The 27,097-nt window shown below is 38.3% G+C and overlaps 2 long non-coding RNA genes across 3 annotated transcripts; one reads left to right on the plus strand and one right to left on the minus strand.

Annotated features, from left to right (window-relative positions):
- Positions 1 to 1,780: 1,780 nt before the first annotated feature.
- Positions 1,781 to 7,757, minus strand: LOC147060937 (uncharacterized). 2 transcript variants are annotated; one of them, XR_015065555.1, is made up of 5 exons: positions 7,702 to 7,757; positions 5,498 to 5,565; positions 4,849 to 4,911; positions 3,177 to 3,219; positions 1,781 to 1,892 (listed from the first exon to the last, which is right to left on the minus strand). It is a non-coding gene; the product is annotated as an uncharacterized LOC147060937 (long non-coding RNA). The 2 variants fall into 2 exon arrangements; XR_015065554.1 differs by having other exon boundaries at positions 5,517 to 5,565; positions 7,702 to 7,747.
- A 141-nt stretch (positions 7,758 to 7,898) lies between these two features.
- Positions 7,899 to 9,330, plus strand: LOC147060938 (uncharacterized). The gene is made up of 3 exons (XR_015065573.1): positions 7,899 to 8,184; positions 8,421 to 8,566; positions 9,123 to 9,330. It is a non-coding gene; the product is annotated as an uncharacterized LOC147060938 (long non-coding RNA).
- Positions 9,331 to 27,097: the final 17,767 nt, after the last annotated feature.

Raw genomic sequence — 27,097 nt, forward strand, 5'->3', positions numbered from 1 at the left:
CATAGAATAACATAGAGACACATAGCTATGAAAATTAACATTGTGTGTTTCTATGAAGTGGTGAGATTATTATGTCTTAAATATGTCATGTCCGGAAAGTTAGATTTGGAATTTTGAAAAGAAAATGGAAACTGTGAGACCAATATTTAAAATAAAAAAGGGAAGATAGAGAGGCAAGGCATGTTAGAATTACTGAGAACAAGCGAAAAAAGCAGCATCTGGTTTAAGCTGCCTCCGCCTGCCAAGTCCCGATATCCTGACTATACAGAAGCCTTTGCTGTCTTGTTCTTGCAGCTGTGCATGTGAAGAACAAAGCTTGATGTCTCGGCTTGGTGGTTCTCAGGATTCCTTCCAGTTATTGTCGGTCTTTATTTCCAGCTGAGAGACTTTTATGTTTCTATTCCATCAGCTTTGAGCAAGGATGTGTTTGTCTGAAGCCCACATCACAAACTGCTGGTGGCACCCGACTACTTGTGTAGTTATGAAGTATGCATAGGATGGACAATGAAGATGTCATAGTTATCGTAGTGAACACCTAAAAGATTTTAAGTCTAAGTGTCTAGCAAGTAGGGCTGCATGATAATGGAAAAACATGCAATATGGGGCATGCTTGATGAATATAGCGATATTGATATTGTGGCAATATTTGATATGTGCCTAATAGAATGACCTTTTTTTTTTTCAATCAGCAAAATGATTAAGCTTAATGCATTCTTAGTTAATTTGTTGTAATTAGCGTACATTTTCTATTATTAGATGGTGATGCACATTTAACTTTGTGATTGACTGGTCAAATTCAAATATAAGCATACATACGTAAGAAATGTAGTGCATGTGTTTGTGATATGCATGAGCCGATATGGCGATATCGATATTTGACTGGTCAAATTCAGATAAAAGCATACATTCATACAAATGTAGTGCATGTGTTTGTGATATGCATGAACCGATATGGTGATATCGATATTTTTCAGATATTTATACTATACTAGAAGATGGTGTTAAAACTTGATTTAGGGGTGACCTGATAGGAACTAATAATCCTAACAAATTAAATTGTTAGCATTTGGGAGGACACGACCTGTTCAAAAACATAGCAACCCACAACTTCGGAATATGATTTTGCAGCAGCTCTACACACAAGCACCTAACAACAGTACATGTTACAAAATATATACATATATATACATATATATATATATATATATATATACATATATATATATATACACATATATATATATATATATATATACATATATATATATCACATATACACATATTTGTACGTGTGTGTGTGTGTGTGTGTGTGTGTGTGTGTGTGTGTGTGTGTGTGTGTGTGTGTGTGTGTGACAGCCTACCAAGTGTTCATTAAATGCTAATATTAGCCCAATATGTCCACTCTCTCAGCAAGCTCATATATACTATTGTTTATGTGTAAATTGTCCTCTTCACTTGATCTATTTTAGAGTGCCGGAGATTAATCAGCCTGCATTTATTTCATCATAACATCAACATCATTTAATAAATATAATGTTAAATGAAAACTCTTGAGGTGGATCTCAAAGGGACTTTTTGATGATAGTGACTCAGTTAGCAAAAATAGAAGAAACTATGGAGGTGGTCCTCGCTTGTGACTGACTGTAACAGCTTCCATTCCTTAGGGGTTGCTTAATAGAATATTTTGGAGTCTGTGTGTGGAAGTTTTTATATTTTTATTCCATACAACAGTTAGTAGAAAAGTTGTCACTGATGTGGAGTTGAGAGAAAGCTTCAGTCAGTTGCTTTTCTAGTTCATCTTAAATGTGTTGGGTGGGCTGACTTTAGGCTCCCCAGTTTCCTCTTAACCAAACTCGCTCAAGTATTCATTTATGGACCCAGCATTGTGCATGCTGCAAAAAACAAACAATTGGTTAGATTGAATAGTCTTGGTTAGTCAGACCCATAATTCAAATCAAAATGGAACAAAGGGGGCTAATCTAGCTTCTGATTCATCATTCATTTATTGATTAACAACTCTATCCAAACGCCATATAGTGTGTCAAAATAGCTGAGTGTTTGATCCAGCCATGATGATGATGAGGTAAAATATTAAAACAATATTCAACGTGGGTGTTTGTTATTTGATGAGGACTTGCAGTCCCATTGATGACAAAGCCATTGCCCACATAGTAAATAAAGCTTTCTTGTTGGCATTTTAGATAGGGTCTCGATCGAAGAATTTCCGCTTGAAAGACGTGTTCCCTCACAGGTAAATTTATTATACCACAAATTATGTATTTAAATTCAGAATACTTTAAACCTGCTTTCACATACGACATCATAAACTTGGTTAAAAAGAGGATTAACCTTAAAGGAAAACAAAAGGCCATAGTATGTCCTGCCTCACTCCATTTGCACTGTAATTTAGCACACAAACAAACACCCTTTGTCACCCTTGCCCAGGGACAACGTCAAGTGATTAACACAAAGCGGAGGTAAAAAGATTTAGGCTTGTGTTAAGTCGGCGAAATGGACAACGGAAAATCAATTCAAGCACGAGGGCTAATATGCAGTACATTTCCCACTATGTGTGTGTTTGTGTGTGTGTTGTCACGCGCTCTACTCGCTGCACAAGCAAAAAGTGAAATGCATGAATAAGCTACCGGGTAACGAAGGAACTCAGCCCTCCCAGCACTCCCACCACAGAGGGATCAATTAATTTCTGTAGACCAACAGGAACTAATCAATAATAACTAATCAATAGCTGCCTGAGAAAATGGAGGGGCACACACACTCAACACCTCTGAGGACAGATAAAGGTTATAGTACCACCTGACCGCTGCAATTACCTATTGGCGCATTTGAGTGAAAACTAAATTAAAATAAAATAACAATTCAAATTTGGTTACATGTTTTACTCTATGGCTGATGTTTACTGACAAATAATAATTTGATCCGTCTGACTGCTAATGCCTAATGAGAATCGCGTCAGGCTTGAGAGTGCCTGCACATGCGATTCTGCAGTTCCAAAAGAGTGAGTGGGCATCTAACAACACACAAATACCCATTGCACACTGCTCTCTATTTCCTGTTTTTTTTTCTTTCTTTTTTGCCACCTGGCTGCAAAACAGTAATTTTTGGAAGGAAATGGGATGTTGTTGGAACCATTCATCTTGGCAGCCAATCCCTCTTACTTGCATAGGTCGGTGGTTCCACAGATCACCACATCCGTCAACTCTAGAAAAAACACGGTTTTTGCATTTGGAAAAGAAATCAAGAATACAGAGCACAATCTTATTCCAACACTGCCAGAAAACAATCAACATTCACACAGATGGACAAACACTAAAATAGCAACATGCACGTGGCAGTAGTATGAACCGTCCGGATGATAACCGACTAATCGAGTATCTAATTGTTGAGAATGGAAAAACTAATTGAGAAGGAAATAATGACAAATCAACTGCTGTTGATTTAGTCTCAACTACTTTGTAGAAGGGAAGGGAATATTGACTTTACATAGATATGTGTAGTCGATCTCCAAAATGACCATTGAAGTGTATGTAGTGTACACTAAAGGGAAGTGAGTACCGTATTTTCCGGACTATAAATTGCTCGGGAGTACAAGTCACACCAGAAAAAGACATATGTAAGTCACACTGGAGTATAAGTCACATTTTGAGGGAAAATATATTTGATAATATCCAACACCAAGAACAGACATGTCATCTTGAAAGGCAATTTGAAATAAAAATAGAATTGAGGCAACAACAGGCTGAATAATTGTACGGTATGCTAACGTTACAGGACACAAACAACAAACTGAGAACGTGCCTAGTATGCTAATTTTAAAGTTATTCAGATAACTATAGCATAAATAACATGCTACCAAGTTTACCAAACAATCTGTCAATCCAAATCACAAAATCCAATGACATTTTCATCCTTGGTGTCACTTTTAAACAACTCTGCTAATTCTGGAGGTAGAAGATGCGGCGCTTTCTCTTCATGAGAGGTAGCACAATATATTGTGGTGGAAGAACTATGTCAGTCTCACTGCTAAGGCCTTTCAGAGACCAGTTAAGATCTGTTCAAAAAGCTATCAAATATAAGGAATAAGTTAATTATATGATACAAAAACTGATTTCATTTGCATCATATTACCTCTGTGGCACCACCTAGGGAAATTTACTGATTCTGTCTTGAGATCAGTCCCATCATCTTCCATTTAACTTAGAAAATTAATAACAACAATCAATTGAATTAAATGGAAATGAAGACACGTCTTTACAGACAAGAAGCTTGAACGATCGCCTTTCATTTTCCTATCAGAAAAACCTGGCATTTTGGGTGTGGAGACTTTTTATATGACGCTATTATACCTTTAATTTGAATACTTTTAGTACAGGTATGCTCCCTAGCAGTAAAAGCCAATTGCCAATGTTCTATACATACAAATATGTTTGTGTGTAACACTCCAGTCAGTCTGTGCTTCAATTTGGAGATGCTGATGCCCATTTACTTTATTTACTGCTCCAACCTCCAAGCCAGTGTCCTCTCTGATTATCTTCATGTGGATCGTCATGGCCTGCAGATAGCTAAATTACTACTGATCTAGTAGACATTAGTGGGACCCAGCAACAGATGGGTTGCTGTGGAAAGAGCTGACTGGCTCCAGACGCATTGAATGAGACTCATAAAAAATGCAGCAAATAGAAAGTAAACACATTCAGTATGACAAAGCCAATGATGGTTGTGATGTTACATCATTGATACAGTAGTGCCCTGTTCATAGGGTGACCTCATAAAAGTCACGAAGAGCCTTAAATAACTAATTGAAAGAGAAAACCTTAAAGAAACCCCTACCCCAGTTCTTCTTCCTGGACTTTTCTCAAGGTTGGGAAGAATCCTCCACGCCATTCTTAGTTCCTGTCAACAGACTTGCATTATCTTTGGGATTATCCTTTTTCTAATCTGTTTGTTTGTCTTTCTTGTCCTTCATCCTCCTAAATGTAACCCAGTAATCGAAGTCAGTGCAACATCTTGGAGGACATCTCAAAGGTTTCTGTCAATTAACATTGATGCACGTCGAACCTTTTAGCATGTAATGGAAAGACTGAGGTCCAATGAATCAGATTGTGACTTTGCAAATGCTTTCATAGGGGCAATTTTTGGTCCAATGATTAAAAATCACGTGCAGGCTAAATCAGGTGGATCCAATGTACGCTTTCCTATGATCTAGACCAGAATACCCAACTATCAGTGTGCTGTGGTAGTAATTTTGCTTTAAATAAATAATGAGGCTGCTCCTACTTTAGGTTTGGGATGTTAGTGGTTCAATGGAGCAAAATTGTCATGAGGACTGTAGGGTAAAGTCAAGTTTATTTGTATAGCCCTAAATCACAAGCAGTCTCAAAGGGCTTCACATTGACAAACAATTGACAATTATTCTCAAAGCATGCCCTGATCTTGAGCTCCCAAAAAAGGCAAGGAAAAACTAAAAAAAAAAAACTACCAGGGGAAAAATGAGAAACCTTGAGAAGGGACCACAGATGGAAGGATCCCCCTTTCAGAATCACCAGGCTGCAATGGATGCAAAGAGGGCACATAAAACATTCTGTGAACTTTAAAATCCAAATTTCAACATCTAATTGTCATGCTATAATGTTCCTTTTTATGTTTTACATTGCATTTGACGTATCATTCAAACAGACAGGGCCATCATCATTTAACTGCTTAGACGCCTTTGTAAACATATGATTTCCTTGCTGATGGCTCCCATAATGGCATTGGAAATATGAGAGTTGCAAAATTGCCCTCTGGCAAGAATTTTGCTGTCCTAGACTGTAGTCCTGCCCATGTTCAAGAAGCTTTGTGGCTTTCACACTGCAATTTTCACTTCAGTTTACTGAGCATCATAATCTGGTTAAACAACCTGAAGTTTGTACAAGAAAAGCTTTGTCATTTCTTGAAGCATGGCGATTCCCAGTACAGCCCTCCGAAAAGACTTTTCCTGGTTTTGCGTGAACAGCTGCTCTTTGTGTTTTCATCCCTGGCAGGCCTTCCTCTATGTGGTTTGTCAAGGACAGATCTGGTTTCCAGAAAACATGGTTGCCATAAATAGGGTCAATCGTACAATGTATTGAAGCAGGCTGACATACGTATGGCTTCTCGCACTAATTGAACTGCAATTCCTGACAGGTGGCAATTTTCCCACTGTTTCAATGTCAATTGGCAAGCCACAGGCAAGCGAATGATAGGTTTACAAAAACTACAAAGTCTATCAAATAATGACCGCCTTTTTCTCTCCAAAAGATACTGGAGTCACAATAGATAAAAGGAAGTGAACAGTGACTCTTGGGACACTTCGTCTATCTCCACCAATGCCTAAAAAACACCCAACTGCACTCGAGTCTGGGGGCAATGTATATGCTGACAATGTGCGATTATTACCTCCTGAAAGATAAAGTGAGTGCCTCGTGCAACTTTTGGGTCTATGAATGTCTTTTAGAATGTTTGCCTCCTTTCCCCAGCATTACTTTGCATGCCTCAAAAGTTTGTCCCGTCTAGCAAAGAAAATCCATGAATTAAAAAGTTGGCTGGGGTGGCCCGCTGGCCAAAAGATGGCCAGTGTCAGGAAAAGAAAATCAAAGATCCACATCAATTAGAGTTCCCAAATGTTCCAAGTATTGATGAGTGTTAATCTGACCTGATGCATCTTTTTAATTAATGCTCACAGCAGCACAGCAGGAGACACAAGGCATGGTGGCATCCACTGCACTTGGGTATTAGTTGGTTACCACTGTACAGTCAATAAAATAGTGTTAATTTTTCCTTTTGATTTAGTTTATGTTCCCGAATAAGTAGCGTGAGTACGAGTAAGTTCTGCAAGTTTGTTTGTTCTCATTTATTTGGACCAACTCCAGACGTATTGAGCATGTCTGTTTTATTAGTGCGGCAAAGCAAACAATACTCCAATAGACATCTTTGGGTTGTAGTAACGAGAGAGATAGCGTGCTGCCATCGGCAGACAATTGAAAATCTTGACATTTTTGAGAGACCTTTTTCTCTCTTCAAACTCTTTTTCTGTCTTATTCCAAATGAGAGAAAGTACAAACACTCAATTTGTTCAGTTTGACGAAGTTGTCAAAACAGACACATTGTTGTACAGTTCAATTTTACACTTTGATGGGCAGATCAAACGCGTACAAAAAAGGCAAATACAAACGTTTTCTGTATTACATAATTGATTGTCATCATGGCTTGTTTGTAATGTGTAATTGTAATCCGTGTTCTTCTAAGCCCCTGTTCTCTTCATTTTTACTGTTAATATTTAACAGTTTGGGCTTTTTTCTTCCATGAACTCAAATCTCCCACCATGTGCCTATTGTCTCAGACAGTATGTCAGAGACACTAAGCTGTAGCACAACAAAAAACCTTGTGTGTGTGCATGCGTGCGTGCCTACCTGTCTATCTTTCTGTCTCTGCGTGCCTGCCTTGTCTGTCTGTCTGTCTGTCTGTTTGCCCATGTGCTCAGGTGCACATGAGAGTTGCTGACTCTACAAAGTGCACTGATGTGTAGTGGTTGCCACCTCTGTGGGACAAAACTGCACACACATATGATACCTGTGTACATTGGTCCACCCATTCACTCGTGCACATGCACACACACACACACAAAACAACACACGAACTAATTGACAAGTTTGTTACTGTCACCTTGCAGGTAGCATTCTTGGGCTGGTGGTGCTTCTGTCACGTGCGGGTGTCACCTGCCACCCAGCCGGCCGCTCTCAATGACGTCAAGTGTACACAGCGACGCCCACACAATCAAGTCATCACCTGCACCTGCTCGTTAGTGGACGCTATTTAAACCCCAAGCATTGTCAGGCAGTCCGTGATGCCCGTCCAAAGATCATGGCGGTTCGCCCGGCTGACTCCTGTTGTCGACGCTGTCCGTGTACTGACCCGTCCAGCCCTGCTCACCGCCTTCCCTGACCTTTTGCGTGTTTTTGACCATAAATCAGCACGCCCCAGACCACGATTACATGCTACTCGCTGCTGTGCGCTCGCTCTGTTGCTTGTCTCACCAGGTTGGTTCTTGCCATCTGCCCGTGGATGCGGACTAGTCGCAGCGTTCCCACTTCTGCCCGTCAGCTACGAGCCAGTTACTCCACCACCCCAGTCAAGCCCGAATTCCAGGTGTCCACTTCCGCTTTCCCTCATTTCAATAAAGTGTACCTCATGCCGCATTTGGTTCTCCTGTCTCGTCTGTCACAGTCTCTTGATATTGTATTTCTAAAAAGCATTTGGTCTGTTATCCAGCTAGCCAGAGTTCTTTGTGTTTTAGTGGAAAAAATATGCCAATTTCTACTTGTCTTGGAAGCAATGGCCTTTTCTGTTAACTTTCCATTTCTTTGCTACATTTTCTGTTTTAGAAATGGGCGTCACACAAGGGTCATTCAACGGGAGTTTCTGTACGACATCCAAAATGACTGAGATGTATTCAGAGAGGCAGAGTGCGCTCGAAGCATATTTCCGAAAGGACCCGATGGCGCAGCTGCGAGTCTGCTCCCATCATCTGGTAAAAAAAAAAAAATATATATTTATATATAATATATATTATATATAATATATATATATATATTATTTTTCGCATAATTCCTACTGTGGTCAATAGTGCTGAAGGGGCACACATAAATTTAACATCTAAATGTTATGCATGAGGCTTCGGGCTAGTGGAAATTCAGGAACTCAGGGCATATCTGGCCCCCTGGCCTGACTTTGGACATGTCTAATTTATTCGATCATTTCGTAAACTTGCAAACAGTCAAGACAGTCATGGTTTATATATTCAGTGGCTGCCTGATGCCCTCACTCACAAATCTATTAATCCTGGGGCAAATTTGTACCGTCTATGAAGAGAAAACATGTACACGGGGAGCAATCAAAGTATAAGAGCAGCTCCTGCACAAAGAATGAATAAGAGTGATGAAATATTGGGAAAGAAAAGACAAGACTAAATGCCTCCTATTTTTATTCTTCATACAGAATGTTTTACTCCACTCCATTCCTCCCACTCTCCCTTTCCTTGTCCTCTGTTTTACCTCACTACCGGAGGGGATTTTCTGTTTTGCCAGGTATCTCGATCTGCACTTCAAATTGCGAAGACCATCTATGTGCAGTCTTGTTCGCCGCATGCAACACCTTAACCATGACTGGTTAAGTTTAGGCCTTGGAAATAGTCCAAGCACAACAAGAAAAAGAGACCAAAGTCTGAGCAGGTCTGATCAAAAAGAGTGATCATGACTCGCAATTGAGGCATTTCCAAGGAGAAATTTGTTTACTAAGAAGCAAAAATGTATGTTTTAGTATGCCATAACTCTGTACTTTATTTAAAAACCAAATAAAAATACTTGTGATGCTGAAGTTGCACGTGGAAATGATTGACTCTGTGGACCTAATTACATTGGTACATTTACAGGTGAGATGTATCACTGCTTTTTACACAGTTTGTATTTTGGGCAAACATGATCATGCAAATGTTTTGGACTACGTGGAGTTTTTGCCTAAGGTGTTGAGGTGCTATTTCCGTTCCCAAGCTATTGGTGCCGTTGCTTCTGCTGCCTGTGGTAAATGTTTTGTTGTGTAACCAAATGTGGAAATGACATTATTGACATGGGCTGTGCTGCTTCCAGAATTACACACCAGCTTCCTTTTTTTCGTGTATGAACGTTGTTCTCAAGTTATAATTTGCATTGCCTTGCAATGCCTTGCATTACGTTGCATTGCATTTTGTGACTGCATTGGAGTTCGAGATCCCTTTTAAGAAGTACATTCTGGTTGTGAGCATTGCCAACCACATGGCATGAGTTCAGCTTCTTGCCACAGGAAGGCATGGACCATCAGAGAATTTTTGATTTTATTCCCCAATCTTCCATGAGGTATAATTTCACATAGGCCAAATTTGTAATATTATTGGAGATTTTAGACATTAGTTGTTGTCCAAAAAATTACAGGTTGCAGCCAAATAGAAAAGCCCATACTCACAGTAGAGTTTTTCTGCCCCCCCCCCCCCCCCCCCACACACACACACACACACAAACACCAATTTGGCCTTGGTGGAAAATATCACTATTTATTGAAGTACTCTTGTGTTTGATCCATAAATCCATCCATCCATGTTTCCATAAACATAGGTTATAACCAACTGTGATGCTTTTGAAGGTTTTATCCTTTACGATGTTGAATGGCTGTGTGCCTCACAGGGAGAGTCTCACTCAGCTCGCCCAGTCTCGTCACCACTTTGTATGAATTAGATTAGGTTAGATTACCTTGGATTTAATGTAATTGTCATTGAAAGTACATGCACAATTTCGACTCGTGCATGGTAATGATATCATTGCAAATAGAGTTATGGCTGAGTTTCAGCATGTCAGAAACAAGCACATGAACCAGTGCACATGCAATGGACGCTTTTGTTTTGCGTTCATTTTTTGCTAATGTGTATGATGACTATAATATTGTTGATATTATGATTAGAATGACATAAAACTGCTCATTCTATCACGCATAATTTTCCTTCAGCAGTGAATACAAGGCAGAAAATTTGGAAACCTGGCAAAGAAACTTTGGGCAAATGCATTGACAAAATCTCCCAATTTTTTACAACTCAATTTTGGCAGGTATGATACTCACACTTCTGATAAAATGATTTTTTTTTTTTTTGTAATCTGTGTCACAGGTTGAAAAAGTGAGGGGAAGAAAAGACAAATGGGCATATCTTAATTTGAGGTGGGTCTTTGCAGACATTACAATGAAAATATAATAAATCACCCAGGAGATGTGTCAAAGTCACTGTTTTGTTGAATCACAGGAGAAAAAATCAAATATGAGAGATGTGTGATACGACAAAAGATCACAGGATTGCCTGTTGGCATTTCCTTCTCGTGCTTGCCTGGGTTTTTTTTACAGGTGCTGTGGTTTTCTCCCACATTAACAAAAAACAAAGAACACACACGCATGTTACATGACTCTAAATTGTCCATTGATATAAAAGTGTTGGCTTTAATCTAAATGTAGCCAGGGACTGGCTGGTGACCCGTCCAGGGTGTTAAACTTCATCTTGCCCAAATTAATCTGGGATAGGCTCCAAGAGAACTGATAGCTCAAATGACGACAGGCGCAATAGAAAATGCATGGATGGGTCCGCTTGCTAATGCATGAACACTTTCTGTGTTGCAACAGAGCAAATGGTTACACAAATTCCCACTGCATTTATTAATAATCTAGACTAGATCAAAGCACTTTGCATCAAAACAAACATCATTCAACATTTAGACATGTGCCTTTGCAAGAAGTTATTTCAATGAGAAAGAGGAGGAGGGAAAGGAGGTGGAGCGAGAAGAGTTCACTTCCCCACCAGCCTTTTTTTGCGTACATTATCTAAATTATCGATCATTTTAGAACAATGCATAGAAAAAAGGAAATTTAATGTAGAAAAAAAATACAACTGTGTTCCTTTTCAGTTACAGAAGGAAAAAACAGATTACTCACCTCCACTACACTAAAGTTTCACCCTTGCATCAAAAGTCACTTGCTGATTTATTTAAAATCATATTTAATAATAAAAAGGCTAAACTTGTCCTTATACTTTTCAAATATAGAGGTCCACTGTATGTACACCAATGTGTATGTTAGTAATTAACATTTTAATTCATCTTCATTATCTGTTTTGATATTTGAGAAATCCAAAAGTATTTAAAACAATCCAAGTTACATTTCATATTTGGATTACTTTACTAAGTATCTTTTCACAGGTAACTAGTAACTGTACCAGAATACAATTTAAAAGTAACCCTGCTAACTCTATTAATGACTAATTAAATAGTCTAGTATGTTCCGGCTTGATTAAATATGAGAATGTCAAAGTTAGACATGAGAGGAAAAGTGGTAATTAAATAGAGCACAGACAGTCCATGTATTGTAAAGATAATTAGAGGTTATTTTCACATGCATAAAGGAGCGCAGATGGAAAAAAAACCACAATGCTTGTGCTCTAATTGTTGTCTTGCAAGAATATCAAACCATCTTTATCCTTATGTGTTTCTTTGATATTATTTAAGTAATTGTAGCTTTAGCATCCATCCATCACTCATCCTTCCCTCAAATGAGTCATCCATCCTATGCCTCAAGTCAAATTACCCTATCCATATATCCGTTTTTGAAGCAAATATTTTTAGCTATGAAAGATCACATGCCATCACTGTGATATGACAAACCCCTTGTGACCAAATACTGTCAGGATTTTATTTTCCCCTCACAAATCCAGTCAAATGGTCTTTGGCCATCTTGTCTGTTATTTACATGCATGAACAAAATTAAAGTGTTGAAAAAAAACTTGAACATATGTAGCAAGTCTCTTGGACTTCCGAATATCCCGACAAGTGTAGCAAACTCTGGGTCCCATTTTGGTAGAATGACAAAATGACCCGGATATGCCCAATTCTACCCATAATAAATACCAAAAGGAAGAAATCTCCACTCATGACTGCGATTTGAGGCAGTCTTAATCTCTGAACAAAAATAGGGGACACTCTTTCATATGGCATTATGTCACCTCAAGAGTGAAAGTCCGAATGTGTTTTAGGCCATAATGAACAAAAATAACTTGAGTGAGCCTGTTTTGTTAAAAATACATCTGTACAAAAGGAACTCGTCTCACACCAAAGTAAGTTTGCGCCGATTTATTTCTGCCTGTTACATAAGTAGCCAGCTCCTCGTTTTATTTATTGCAACACTCATACCTCTTAGTCCTTTGAAAAAGAGTTTGGGAGGATAATGTAACCACAGTCGTTTGCATTTAAAGGCTTTTTGTCACATTGGGTGGTTGCTATGAGCACAGAAGTTGAGGCAGTCGTAGTTTATTACATTTTAATCAATGATACTAAATGAGTCGTTTGTTTTAAACAAGTGATTGTTTGTTGATGTCGTTGTGCATTTGGTAGCAATTAAGCTATAGTACCAATCAGAACAATGTGGTGGTTGGTACCTCAACCAAGATGGCATTTTTTTTATGAACTGCCCAAGGAAAAAAAAAGTGATTTCTCAGATTCAACAAAGAAAAGAAATGATGAACCAAGTAGATCCATTAAAATAAATGAGTATTTGACTGATTTAATAATCGACGCACAGTCAATCTAACAGAATAGTCATACAACAGAGACAGCATAAGAAGAAACACAACAGCAACAACAGAAAATAAGACATCCAAATGAGTAAATCACAGTGTATTGAGAGAACAATACGCTTGAAGTAAAGAAAAGATGTGGTAGCTCCTCCTTTTAGCTCCTCTCTTGTGTTCCTCATTGAATGTACAGCTAATCGAGTATTTGGCTCATCACCAAGCCCTATTAGAGTGGTGAAATGGGAAGAAATGGACTATTATGTCATCCCAGTATTGCATTTGCTGCAAATCCCCCACACCGTTTGCCATTTCTTCCCGGTATTTCGTCTTATCTCGCCCTCATTAGTGCCTCCTCCCATCTCATCCGAGCAAATGTATGCATTCAATTATAGCAACTGCTACTGCTTTATCAGCGTGCCTTTCCCACAACACAAAATGAACACAAACAATGAGAAAGTTTATTTTTTTGTATTTTCTATTTGGCTGCACAACTCTGGTTGTTACAGTTAACAAACACATTATAGGTCATTCAAATGCCTTATTTATAAGTGCGCAGATACATTTTTCATTGCTATTATTTTTCTTTCTTTGATTGATTGGGCTCACACAGTTCTGTCTGTCTGTCTGTCTGTCTGTCTGTCTGTCTGTCTGTCAATTTATTTGCACTGTTACTTTTTATAGTGGTTGTGTTTCAAACCATTTATTTATTGTTGGCTCAAGCCTGTTTCCCAAAATGAATATGGTTTTGTGGTGCTGGTGTTTTTGTACGTTATATGACCAGCTCAAATCTATACTCATATTTTTAGCAGAACTATATTCTAATATTTAGCATAACTAGTGAATTTAAAACAAGGAGGGACTGCCTGCCAATCACAAAGCCTTTATAGAATCCTGTTGAGCACTTGTAGTGGTAACACACATCAAAGGCAACATTAGCTTTTTGAGTATCAATTGTTGGTCGTGACATTCTTGTGCCGTTTTCAAAACTTTTTTTCCCCTTTTGTCTCTGAATTTATCTGGTGTTCTGGTGTTTACTATACAATTACTTGGAACAATTATAGTGCTTGAAACTTGAAAGCCTCTCTGCTTTATTTGTATCCTATTTATGTTGCAACTTTAATTGCTTTTCTCACCCACTCGTGTTTCTTATTGTGAATAGTATTCTTGGCAAGGTAGGTAATTCATTAAGCAAGTGGTAATTCTACTGGTTGCTGTGTAGTGCAGTATACAGTATGTAGCTGTGTTGAGACACTGAATATAGCCACTGGCCTCTGTCGTCTCTTTTTCCCTCATTATAATGATTCTTCCTTTGTTCTCCTTTGTACATCTTTTCTATATGTTGGTCTACTTATGAGTTTCATACTGCCATTGTTTCCTTTTTAGCTCTTTGCAAATTCTCTTCTTTATGCAGCCTGTTCGACGACTTTTGACATCCGAAGCTCATTGCTCACAAATGGCATTCCCTTAATTACTGCATGATTAATAGAGAAGCCAAGTCGAGCCTATTCTCTGGAGAATTTTCTATGATCTCTGCGAAGAAATAATCTGGGGTGAAAAAATGATCATTTCGCATTTAGATGGCATGCGAAAGTCATAAAAATAATCTTTACATTTCTCCAGTCCATCGCCTCTTCAGCAGGTAAAATATAGAGTCATGCGAAAGTCATAAAAATAATCTTTACATTTCTCCAGTCCATCGCCTCTTCATCAGGTAAAATATAGAGTAAGTCCGGAAATTGAATTGGCCTGTCTAAAACTATCCACTATTTATCTTGATCTACTTCTTTGTTGTTTTGACTCTGTATTTGGGATCATTATCTTGGCATGATGAAGGATATCTTAGTGTGTTTGGGTGCATCTATCTTTAAGACAGACGAAAGGTATCAATATATTGATCGAATGAGGATGAATGTTCTCTTCCTAGAAGAAGCCATATAAACCCAAGCCATCACATTACTTTCACTGAGCTCTAGGGATGAGCTTGCATGTTTGGGATTGTGAACAGGCCTTTTCTGGATTGAAGCTTCAGCCTTTCTATCACTTTGATAAACGTTAACCTTTGTCTCAGCAGTCCATATAATTTCTCCTCACAATATTTAGGTGCTATCTTGTCAATTGTGTAACAGATAGAGGTATGAATGTAAATAAGAGATAACATTTTGATCCCTCCCATGTTAGGACTGTTTTGTCAAGTGTGTAACAGATAGAGGTATGAATGTAAATAACATTTTGATCCCTCCCATGTAAGGACTGTTTTGTCAAGTGTGTTTTAGTCTGCAGGTCGATGTAGCAATACTTGACTCATCACCACCTGGCACACTCTCCGGGAAAAAGAGGAAGTGTGAGAGAGAGAGGAAAATTCGAATGTCAGGTGGTGAGGCACGGGGAGAGACTCGTCGCATACCAGTTTTGGGTTAAATGAATGCACAAGTGTAGAAAATAAGCAAGTAATAAGTAAGTCAAGTAGTTACGTATATCGTATCATCCTAAAGAAGACTTTTTAAATAAAGAAACATCGGGGTTTCCAGTAACGAAGTGTAGTTGCTTTTTTTGTTGGTGATCTCAGACAGTTCAGGTCAAGCTGAGGGGATAAGGGAAACTTTCTGTCAGCTAACGTGCTCACACATTGTCGAGTGTGAAGTGTATGGCCACAAATGGAGAAAAAAAAAAACATGACAGGCAGTTCTGAGGTCAGCCTGGGTTGCACTTCACAGATAGAGCTCACCCTGCGGGTGGTTAAACCAGACATTTGTTGAACTCCCATCAGATCATCCAAGCATCATTTCTCTGCCACTGCTCCTCTTGACTGAGCCCAAATGAGGAGCAAGGATTTACATAATCTCTGAAGAGTTATGAATGCTAGCTTTTGTGCCAGAGGCCGATACCAGATCATCATTCCGAGGTGGCAGTGTCCACAGGCATATCCTGGCGGTGATAGAAGCTGAGGGAGGAGAGACAGGCAACTGCCTTTCAAACACACTACCTTTCAAAGAAGTTCTCTCGGGTTATTAAGAGCACTTTTTGGTGGGGGGGGGGCTGGAATTCTGATTAAACTTGAATTCTTTGAGAAATTGCTTCTAACCTTAACCCTGACCTCCTCCATACAGAAGCACAAAGACGCAAGTGAAATATGGTAATAACTTCAATTTAGTCCAGAAGGCTGGCACTTACATTTATTTTATCAGTATTTGAAAAACTTTATAAACATCATGGTTACTTCAGAGCTTTGAGCCTATATAAGTCTGTTTTGCTTTTTTCCGCTTTCCTGTTAATCAAGTGAAGGGAGCCAAAGGAAGAATTAAATAGAAGTCAGTGTTTCATTATCACAGCTGGTCCAGAAGAGCACATGCTGGCACAGAGACCAAGTCAGTGTGAATGAAACGAGGAAAGGAAACAAACTGAAGGGAAGAATGAAACAAAGAAACTGCTTCAATCTGTTTTGAGCATAAGGTGCAGTGTGAAAAGTGCACATAAAATGTATTTGCTTGGAGATCACAAGATACCCAATTAAAAGGACCAATATCACCTTTTACTTGGATCGTGAAGCAAACGACTCTTGAATATATTTAATGAACTGATAAAATGGTCAAATATAAAACACAGCATGCAGGTTTTTTTTCATTGAATACCTGATTATAATTGAAAAAATCTTTATCTGGTCTCTTCTTCCGAGTGTGCATAATATCAATCACATGAATTTATATTATATTATATTATATTATATTATATTATATTATATCATATCATATTATATCTATTATATTAAAAATAGCAAGGAGCGATACAGTGATCTAAATTAAGCTAAGAATTCAGCAAGTGTGAATCTCATTCAATTTTTCTGCCAAAGAGATGTTGTTCCTCTTTTTTTTCTTCCTTTTATTCATTTTTAAAAAAATAAGAAAGCACAATACTTTATGTAATTTGTTTCTCCTGGAGGCTGTCGATTGGGAAGCATTCAAATGGTGCCCCTTTTGTGTCATCCAACCTTTTTGAAAGTGAGAGCTACTTCTTGGAAAGAGATTACGGTCATGCCAAGGGCTATTGGTTTGAAAGAAAAAAGAATGAAATGACCTTTTACTTATCTTACAAAATGAATTATCTGTGTGAAGACACTGATCATGATTCAACGCGTTAGAAAACAGATGTACAACACTTCCTAGGAATCTCTCCAAGTGTTTACATTTCCAAATGATCATCTTTGCGACTTGGAAATCACAATTTTCCATCTCTGGTGAGCTCCTTTTAGAACAAGCCCAAAGGCTATTTATGTGGGCTTTTGGGGGCTGCCTGATGCCTGCGGCCATCATGTTGGTGACCCCTGATTTAGAGGCTCCACTTAAACTCATGACGATACATCTGTGTCGACTGATGGACTTTCAACTCTGCTGAGTTTAATTAGCACCATTGGTCAGCAGTGTGTGTGTGTGTGTGTGTGTGTGTGTGTGTGTGTGTGTGTGTGTGTGTGTGTGTGTGTGTGTGTGTGTGTGTGTGTGTGTGTGTGTGTGCGCGCGCTCGTGTGCGTGCACGTGTGTGTGCATGCGTGCGCTTGTTTGTTTTGCTAAACCTGCTAAACCTGTGTACCGTATTTATATGAGTTTGTGTAGTGGAAAATAGAGGAATTATTTGATTTGATGTTCTTCTTCCAATCATTAAAAAAAAAAGTCAGCACTAGAACTTTTAAATGCAGATTAAAAACAATGCCCCCCTCTTTTAAAGCATTATTAAAATATTTTTTCCCTCAAATCCTGTTCTTGCACTGTATGTGTTTTTAGTATTTTTTTGCAGGCCTTTTTACATGGTTTTATTTTACTTTGAAATAAATGTAACGCTTTGTGAATGTTTTTTTTTTTTTTTACCTTTAATTATATAAAACGCACATTGCGTTGAGTATGAAATGTGCTACATAAATCAAGCCGCCTAGCCTGGTCTTGTCTAGGAATGAAAAAGTAATTAAATTCAAGATACAAAAAACAATCATGACTAACAATGTCACAATTGTCTGTATATTTGCAATATTACAAACCCTCAAGCTTGTTGCTATGCATGTATTTTGGATTCAGATTTCTGGTTTTGTTCAGCATGCAGGATGAGAAATAAACTGAATTAAAATTAAATGAATGAGTACGAAGTGAGGATCACAGCAGTGCTCAGACCAAACGAGAAGACACACATACACTAATGGAGAGAAGAGATAGTATTTGCCCTGTGTCCGTGTAAAGGGAGAGTATTAATGGCTTTGGAGGATACATTTTAGAGAGAAAAGTCTCCTTGATAAGAAAGCGTAAATTTGACAATGTACTAGAAGATGTGCCGAGATGACAGAAATAAAAGGAATTCGGGGAACAAGGAAAAGGGACAACTTTCCTAAAGCTCAATTTATCATTCTGGCAGTCTGGAAACAAAGCGTGACATTACCGCAGCGCTACAACATTATTTTGTTCTCGCACTACTGCCAACTCACTGTTCGCTCCATTTCAGTTTAATGCTGCGACCAGATCCTCGGGAGTGTAAAATAACTAGTAAAAAAGATCCACTAGTGCTCAACTAAATAGCTCTGCTGGTGCATAAATATAGAAGCTTGATGAATTAGGATGTTACATCAATCACTTTTGCTTGTTAAGGCCCAAAGCCTTAAGTCAGGCATGAAAACACGTCCCCTCTAAGTGTTCTCCTTTTCTTAGCATCACCTGATCCAGTTTGAATATGAGTGGTTGGAGCATGTGTTGTGCCACAGATATTTCTCCTTTTTGGTGTTTTATAGTCAAGGGCATCGCATGGATCGGGATTTTAGAAGAGCGAGAATAGAATGTGCTCTTCATCGAGCACAATATGCAGTAAGAGTTAACTGCAGTCGATTCAAATCATGCCTGAAGTCTTTTAGCCACTTTTCTCAATTGGCAAAAGTAATATCACAGTAAAAGAGTTCAGTGACAGAGCGGTAAGTGGCAGCATTTATACAGCGCCTTTCTACCTGAACTGCACAAAAAGTGCTTTGTACTGTTCCTTCATCTAAGTGTTTACACACTCACTCACTCATTGGCCACACCGCCAACTTGTTCATCAGGAGCTCTTAAGGATTTTGGGGCAAATGTGTTTGAGTCAGAAAAGGTGCGCTGCTGCACATTTTTCCCCTTTTTTGTAAATTCTACCCTTCCAACTACAGACTGGGGGAACATCAAGCATACCTGGTTTGCCCATGCTGACTCGCTATTGGGCTTTGAAGGCAAACATTTATAATCAATTTTTAAACAGTCACAGCTTTTTTCTTTTTTCTTTTTTTGTTCACAGTGAGCATCTTTTAGCCTGATGGTAGAATGGCCTCACTTCAGTATCTCTGTATGTCAACTTTGTTAACATCAGAGATGGTCTGACCTCCTGCGGCAAATTTCAGAGACAATGTTCAACATGGTATCTGTCTACTGTCCCTTCGAGCAACATGGTCGTCTGTGGCTTATTGACATTCCACTGCTTTGGGGTGAGCACGGATGTTACATGCCTGAGGTCTACTAAGTTAAGGAATATTAATGACATTTTCATTGCAAGTATCAATCTCTAGAGTGCATTTGTCATACTGCATCCTTATAAACAATCAGAATTCTAACACAAATGTAAATCCTTGTGTATGCTTGTGAGACATATATTGCAACGGAACACGTAGATGCATCTCTGGCAGGATAGATTGAGTTTGTCACTCTATGGCTGCATGAATGGCAGGCGTCCGTGACTTGGAGCTACTTGACGGATCAGTGAGCGTCTGCGACACGCAGCTCCATCTCTGGATGGTAAGAAAAAAGAATCCATAAAACACGAATGACACGACAGATGCGTGGATGACTGAAAGCAAACTATTTTGTAATATTTTGTGTGTCAGCAAGACAATTATTATTGTTTTGCTCTGTTCCTCCCACGGTCAAGTGTCAAATATTGACCATTCATAGTCCGCAGAATGTGAAGGAAAACGAGAGAGGGTATTTCTATTATGTAGTCTCTCCAATGAATCCACATAGCCTATTTTAAGTAGCACAGAATCAACCTTCATTGTTTCCAACATTTGTTTAGCTCCGTTGTTTCAACAACTGAGATTGAGTGCCAATATTAGCTGTCTGCAGGGATAACATTGTGCAATTGTTTCAGTGAGATGGCAGCCATTCAAATGCTGTAAATACTGACAACAGATGTCCTCATTGCTGGCATTGCTGTTTTAAACTGTCAACCTTCGTGTAATGAAAGGGTTAGCGGACCCATCTGGAGACCAAGTATCCTTGAGAAAAACATCCAGCATTCTCCAATAGACCAAGGCAATCAAATTAAAGTGGGGGCAAAGTCATGAGATAATAGCATATTTATATGAGTTCAGCTGTATTTTCGGAAAGGCAAGTGATCCTGCTTTATAGTCACGAAATTAGTCCATTAATACACTTAAACTTTGACTTATTGTGCATGCAACCATGAACAAAGATAATTAGTAACAATGATTTTCTTTCTTTCTTTTTTTTTTTTTTTTTTGTGCTGGTGGAATTCAAGGTCTTTGTCCTCATTACCATTCTTGTCTTTAGCTTGTGATTACTAACAAATCGAGCAAACGAAAAGAGTACCAGTGAGAACAACTGAAGCAAATCTCATCTCACTGGAATCCTCAATACTTTGGGTTCCAGACTTTTGTTTAAATTTTGGATTATTGCGGACATTTTAGATTTATTTGCAACTTCTTTGGTATGGAACTCATGATTCAATGCAAACCTATGAGCAGGCACCTCTGGAAAGTACTACAAAAAAATTCCAACACTTCAAGAATGATTACAGTAAATTATCACAGTCAATTGTAATGCCACTTCAAAGAATGATTAGAGTTAATTATAATCCTGGACCAATGCTAAATTTGATTAAAAAGTAGCAGTAATATTGGAAACCAAATAAATGACCACAGACCAAGGAATGAATTTTAACTACGGGTTTATTTTAGTGGAAGAATAATAGTTGACAAACAATTGACACAAAATGTAACATACAATTGTCATACAATTTGACATTTAGATGAGATACAATTAACATTCAAGATGTGTTGGTTGCAGAAAAATAATTTCTCTCTTCAAATGATTCTGAGCAAAATCTATGACAACAAAGTAATATGCATAAATGAATCAAAAAGCACATGAGTCATTACTGAACAGTACAAAGTCAGTTTTTCATCAAAGTTTCAACAATGTCGTTGGCAGGTGAAGAAAGCAAAAACAGCCCACAGGCATCGTAGTACGACCCGCATTGAATAGTGTGGCCACCCACCACTTAGAGCCATCAGTTTCACACAAAATAACACAAACTCGACACCGTAGCTTTGTTTTTTGTTTCTTATGAGTGGACTAATACAATATGATAAGTCGTTCACCGCATGGAATATTCACTAATAATTTACCAAGGTAAAAAAGTTTAAAAACAGAAAAAAATATGAAGTTCTTCAAGATACAAGAATAGCTTGATATAACTTTTCCTCTGTTTCCTTCCTTTTGTTCATCTGTATCTCCTTATGGACTGACTGACTGACTGACTGACTGACTGACTGACTGACTGACTGACTGACTGACTGACTGACTGACTGACTGACTGACTGACTGCACCTTCAAAAATCGAAAATCGAAAATGATGGAGCAAAAGAAAAATGTAGTGTGTATTTCTGGATACAGCGATAACGTATATATCAAGACAGACAGAATTGTGTCTAATTTCATCTGGAAAAATAAAATACAAATGTACCATGTACTAACGAAAAATGTTATGATAAATATCGAACCCTTTCTTTGCTAAATGAAACCTTTCAAATGGATCAAGTTGTATGTATCTTAAAAGCCCCAATTCAATATGGAATTTCAAAAGTCATTGGAGGTCTGGAATTTTTCTTGACATTAATCATAGTATTTCAAAATTACAGGTTAAATGATCAAATTCCTGTCAACTTTTGTTGCATTGGTCAACGACATACAAAAACAATGTCCCTCCTCGTGGATATTATTTTGGAATAATCCAGATAACAGATTTACGAATAAAACTTGATATAATGAGTACTGTTTTTATGAACAGTCTCTTATTTTATGATGGCTACGTTACCTGGGTTACACAAGCCCATTGTTTCTTTTCATCATGTTGAACTGAACAAAAAATCCAATTTCATTATTATGCTTGTGAAATAAGCACCCAGATGCAGTGTGCTGACGTTTTAGTAATTATTATCGTATCCCCTGTAATCGACAGTAATTGCCTCTCTCTGTGAGACCTCAACCTTTCCAAAAACTTAAAAAAGAAAAAGGGCAAATGAAGCGGTGAATTGCCGGAAGTGCCAAGCTGGAGCATACATGTAAGTGTAATTTACAGAGTTTAGTTCTGCAAGGTATAGATGCTCATTATACTCTCGCTTTCTTCTTTTTATCGCTCTGCATGTTTGAGTTAGTCTGAATGTAGCAAACTGTTTTTTGAAATGTCTAAGTGATACAGCACCGCGTGACTATGTTTGAATTATTTTCATTCACAATTACGTCGGAGATTTAATGAACAAAAAGTACACTTACCTGTAAATAAAAGTAAAAGGACCTTGTAACATTTGTATCGAGTTAATAGAAATAAAACCCTATTATTTATTCATTCATCTTCCAAACTGCTTATCCTCACGAGGGTCTGAGTTGTGCTTGAGCATATCCCAGCAGGCTTTGAGCATTTTTTTCTTCTCTCCAACCTTTCGTCTCATATTCACTGTTTAGTTTTACAGGCCTTTTCACATCTGCTGCCAACAGCACGCAAAATCTGTTGGAGTGTGTGAACATTCAATTTAGCATCCACTCTTTGGGATCTTAGGAAAAGATCCCAATGTTCGAAAATCAAACAGGCCCATTAGCAGCATTCGCAATCTGTTAGAACCAAATTGCAATTTGTCCTGAAAGCACCACTTTAACCCATTAAAAGTCGAGTGCCTAAAACTCTGCAATTTAGCTCTGTAAATCAAAGGTCAACCAGCATCTCCACAAGCCATGTCACTACATGGAGGATCTAATTCTTATGTCTTCTTATGTTCTTATGCTTTCCACTTCATCTATTTGATCCACGTCCCCATTTGCCACCTTTTATCTCCTTTTAATTGTCTTCCATATCCTCCCTGCCTCATGGAACAATCTCTGTATTGATTTGCGGTCACTCTAGCAGAGCTGCTTTCGAGCCAGTGTATTATTTTCTTTGCCATCTAGCATCTTCACAATGGAGATCCTGTTCTCCACACTGAAGAGACTGCACCCCCATTAAGTGGAGCTCATTGCTCCTCGGTGCTCTCAAACGATCGTCTCTCCTCATCTGTTCATCCTCCAGTTAAGTGGAGCGGCTCTAGTTAGAGCCCCTCAGCTGCTGTCATCTCCCGCTCAGCCTCTTTCCAATTTATTGTTAATGTTGCATTAAAACGTTGTGTCAAAGACATATTCACCCAAAGAGACAAACGACCAATGCCTAAATGTTACCTCAGGATTTACTTCACCATGCAACTGATTTCACTATGCAGCTGTTTTGAGTGGAAAGCCCATTTATCACTTTCCCCTCACGGTGCATTCTGGCACACACCAGTGACAAAGTATCATGAAAAGCATGACATGCCAGTTAGTGGAAGAGGATATCCAAGTCCCAGGTGCCCCCTCCCCCTTCATCCTTAGAGACATGCATTAATTCACTATGCTCGTCAATGCTGGAAGTTCTCTCCAGAGTTTTACTTAGAAAGATTAGTGGAGGTGACAGGAAGGGAAGTGATGTGAATCCAAATGTGAGAAAATAAATCTCAGAGGTGAAAGAAAGGCAAGAATAGCGGTGCTGCGTCTCGTCACTACAACATCGCTCGTCCTCGACGCTTTGGAGGATTTGTTTACACAACCATTCTGGAAAGAAAAGACAAATTGGATTAGTTTTTTTCCACACCAAGCAATCTTACATGCTCATGTCGCTTTAGAGTGAAGCTATAAAATTGCAATTTGTAGGAGTTCATTTTGCTTTGTTGCACATTCACCCAAAGAAGGGAAAACAGGGTTAGTTTAAGACTTGTTGTACATTGTTAGCGATACCGTTGGTGCCAGTACTAAAAATAGCAAATTGAGGCACTTTGTTTGTGTTCTTTAAAAACATTGTACAAGATTGAAAGCACCTGGCTTAAGTTGGCATCGGGGGACTGCTATAAAATAGGGCGAGTCGTCAGGGGAATGTAGTCGTTTGGACCCCATCCACCGCATTTCTGAGGGTTCTTTTCAGGTAGCGGTCAAACTTCTCAGGTAAAAGTCTTCGACTTTATTGTTCCATGTTAGAGCATGATCTCTCTTCTCTGCATTTAATATAGCACAAGATGGCCTTAGTATGTGAATTAAAAGGTCAAATCTGTATATCAAATGTTAATAGGCACATTAGGCTTGTCAGCTACATTTTGGGATTCTAATAGTAAAGGAACAAACTCATCAGGATTAAATTACTCTAATAATTTGTTTTATTTCAAGGGTAAGGCAGACCTTTTCCCTCTATCTCATTTATGTCTCTCTCGTTCTCACTCTCCCATTGTATTGTACGACAAAGCAAGATATTTGTGGTTGGGGCGCAAGTCAAACAATAATTGCCGTTTTATGTGTGTGTATTTGACTTTTCGTTTCATTTCATTCATTTATTTTTCATCCACGTACCCAATTTCCTCAACAGGCAATTACTACAGCATGAGGAAAGTGTGCAATTACTTACTTTGTGGTAGGCATGCAAAGTATGTTTTTTTGAGGCACTGTGGTGCATATGCTTCAAAATGCACGTTGGATTCAGTTCACCACAAGACGGCAAGTGCATTTTACACACTATAGCTATAGTCAGACACTTCATAGAAAGCTGCCGTGAGCTTGAATTTCGTAACTACTTGTACGCATGTTTATTAAATGGTAGCATTCATTTTCTCAAAGTGTTTTGTTCCCTTGACAGTTTTCAAAATGGTTTTATACATCATCCTTTATGCAACAAAAGTCTTAAGTCAAACTACATTTTATATTTATTTTATATAGATATACCAACATAATGGATTTCAACTTATCAAGGTCTACACCTCAATAAGTGAAATATAGCAATGCAGCTTTAACTTAAGCAGTTACACAAAATTGTGACATAATTGGGGGTTCCAGCTATGTACAGTACCTTGATTTTCAGGGCCTTTAGTGGAAGAAGGAGTAATCAAATATCAGAAGCACAAGTCAGATGTGTTAATCAGATCGGTTCAGCGAGCGGAACAGAACGATTAAAGTCAAAACGATTTTGTTGTTTCATCTGTCTTTCCTACAGCTGACTTAAATATACAGAGTTTAGTCATAACATCGGCACAAATTGGTTTCAACATTCATTCCGTCAAATTTATTCCCACTATTAAGTCCCTGCTAATGCATTGAATCTCACAGAAATGCACTTTCATTCAGAACTGTCTTTAAAGCTGCTACTACTTTTACGAACACAGTAGTGTTTTCTTGTAAATAGGCGGATGGAGAGAGGGCTGGATTGATGGGCTGAAATTTTTCTATATTCTATACTTTTATATAATTTATAGCTGAGGTAGAAGAACATTGTTGATGTCAGATTCCTGACTGACAAATACCAAGCGGCAACTGAAATACTGCATGACAGCGCCTGGCACCTGGTAAAGTGAGGTGAATGCAAATTAGTCCGTTAAAAAAATAGCTTCCTTTTTAAGGTCACTGAGAAGATCCTTCCTTTTCCAAACTTAACTGTGTCATCACTCTGGTTCATCTTTGTTTCGTAAAACCTTTTTTTTCTTTTTTAGCCTTGTCAATACTTTTTTTTCTGCAATTGTCCTATTTATTTGGCAGTTTACATTTTATAGTGGGGCATCTGTACTTTTGCTTATGTTCACAACTGTCACTCATGCCTTTCAGGTTGTTGCTGCAGCTCTCGAAATGTTTGTCTGTTGTTTTCCTGGGTTTACATTTTAAACCTGTCGCTATGCACACCAGGGATTTATTTCTCCTTGATGTTCTCAAAATGTAAGTGTATGCAATGCAAACAATTTTTAGTGACAAATAGTTAAAATTAAAGTTGAATTGGTGTGTTGTGATGTGTTGCGTGCATGCGTGAGATGGGAAACTAATAAATACTATGTAAAACGAAGGAAAGAAAATTGACCAGAATTATCATTGTACTGGGTATTCAACTGTTTGACCACTTCCAATAAAAAAAGGACCTCAAAGTTGAATGATTCTGCTACAGTTTTATAATGGCTGAGTGCTTCTGATCTGTGTACTTTATAGTGATCTTGACAGAAGTCTTGCGAGACTGGCATAATTTTATTGAAAGTGCTCACCCAAAGTTTAATTGCTTGGTTTTAAACTGCATTTCCCTCTTCTTGATTGGAATCACGTTTTGTGTTTAAAAGCAAATCCTCATATGTTTCCTTTCCATTTCCAAATCTAGCAACAACATTCATCACAATCTTGAGATCATCATATTTGTCATGTTTTCAATTAGTTTTCTCTCTCGTTTCCCACCAAATCTTTTCAAGGATCCTTTTCAATTAACAGCCTCTTAATAAGCACAGCGATGTGTACAGTCACACAGTCTCACAACAGGTGAGATCGCATGGCGGGGGCGTTAATTGTAAAACCATTAGGGGGCTATAGGCCAGAAATGGCTTTGTTTAAATAAAGCATGCAAATTTGAAGTGAGGATAGAATGATGAAAAAAATACCCTGGAGTTTCAAAAGGTTTCAGACAGTTTTACAAGGTATGTTTTCTCCCCTGGGGGTCAAATGCAATGAGAAGAAGGAGAAAGAGAAATGCAACCACACATCTAAAAAAGAGAGAGAGAATGAATAATAACGGCTTTAAGATAGAGTGCACTGCTCTGTTATTATTGACGTGCATCTGACTGACAGCAAA

Source organism: Syngnathus leptorhynchus, chromosome 2, assembly GCF_054491065.1.
Source record: "Syngnathus leptorhynchus isolate UIUO chromosome 2, UIUO_Slep, whole genome shotgun sequence".
In the NCBI taxonomy this organism is placed as follows: domain Eukaryota; kingdom Metazoa; phylum Chordata; class Actinopteri; order Syngnathiformes; family Syngnathidae; genus Syngnathus; species Syngnathus leptorhynchus.